We start from the raw sequence: 1,796 nt of genomic DNA, 5'->3' as shown, positions 1-1,796 counted from the left end.
TCAGGTAAATCACTACTACGATTGTATGTTAGTGGAGAAGGAGGTACTGGCAAAAGTTTTTTAATTAAAACATTCAAATGTTGGTTAAAACAAAATCTCGTAGCAGCACCTACTGGTATAGCAGCGTTTAATATAGACGGTTTGACAGTTCACAGATTATAGCAATTACCCGTCGAGCATGGCCATACTCCTAAGTATAAGCAATTAGCTAACCACGTTTTGAAAGTTTTACGAGCAGATCTTAAAGATGTTAGTCTTATTATAATTGACGAAGTGTCAATGATTTCTAATTTAGTTCTTATGTATATACACTTACGACTATCTGAAATATACGATACTACTGATTGTGATGATGGTTGGTTCGGTCAAAAGCACATTCTTTTATTTGGAGATCTGCTTCAGTTACCTCCTGTACATGAAGATTCTGCCTTTATACAATTAATAGCTGAGAACATTCGTAAATATCTTGGTTCTTTAAGTGCTACTAATCTATGGACTTTATTTGATTATGATGAACTGACAATCAATATGCGCCAGTAAGGAGACGGATTTTATCGTGAGTTGCTTTCCAGAATTCGCGTTGGTTTATTAACACCATCTGATTATGATGTTGTTGAAAAAAAAAATATCATTTAAAAGTGAGTCTTTTGAAACAAGATTAAGCGAATTATGTGATTTTATTAATAATTTATCATCTGATACTGTTTGTTTATTACCTACATGTCACATGTGTAACGAATTAAACGCTGCAATGTTAAGTCGTATTACTTCAAAAGAAATACTTTTAATTGCTGAAGATACGATTGATTGTATTTCATATATGAAAAAAAAGTAACAAAGGTATTGTCAAATATTGATGATGATGATATTAGAACAGCTGGACTTTCAAAACGAATTACAATTAAAATTGGAGCGAAAGTTATGATAAGACGTAATATTGATGCTAGTTTGGGTCTTCTAAATGGTACATTTGCTACAGTTGTATCAGTTATGCAGGATAAAACTATAGAAAAGATAATAGTTCTTTTACTGTCCGGTTTAGAGTATTTTATTGAAAAAGTAAGTGTTAAGTTTCCATTGATGGATAGAGTTTACGTTATTAGAAAACAGTTTTCATTATGTTTGAGTTATGGTATTACATTCATAAAAGTCAAGGTTTGAGTTTACAAAATGCTGTTATAGATCTAGGTAACAATGTATTTAGTTGCGGTCAGGCTTATGTTGCATTATCTCGAGTAACATCTCTCGATGGACTATATTTAATTAATTTTGATCCTTCATCCGTGTTTGCTAGTGAAAAAGCTATTATAGAATATAATCGATTGAAACGAATACATAATTCAGAATCAGAAATGATCACTATTTCAAAATAGCGTTATCGTAGAGTTAAAGATGTTTCGTGGACAATGTCGAAAATGATTTCCTCCGTTCAAGAATCGGGTCAAAAAGCTCCATTAAAAAGTACTGCTTGGACTATACGTGGTTTTCAAAATACAGACAAGGTTTCATGCTATGCGAATGCAGTATTGCAATGTTTATTGAATTTAGATGTTTCCAGAAAGCTATTATTAAATTACAATAAACCTGATGTTTTAAATTTGTTTGCACATCGATGTGAACATGGAATGAATAATTTGAATACTTATGAAATATACGGCAATCTTTAGGGGAATATTTTTCGGTTGCTATGAAACGAGATATCTTAGAATTTCTTACAGGTCTTTGTATAAAATATGATCCTATCTAAAAAAGGAGATGTCAGGTCGATTACTCGCATCTCTCGAAGTTTATTGTTG

The sequence above is a fragment of the Trachymyrmex cornetzi genome, unplaced genomic scaffold (genome assembly GCF_001594075.2).
Source record: "Trachymyrmex cornetzi isolate Tcor2-1 unplaced genomic scaffold, Tcor1.1 scaffold125, whole genome shotgun sequence".
Taxonomy (NCBI): Eukaryota; Metazoa; Arthropoda; class Insecta; order Hymenoptera; family Formicidae; genus Trachymyrmex; species Trachymyrmex cornetzi.
The sequence above is the reverse complement of the archived record's forward strand: the minus strand, read 5'-3'. Positions refer to the sequence as shown.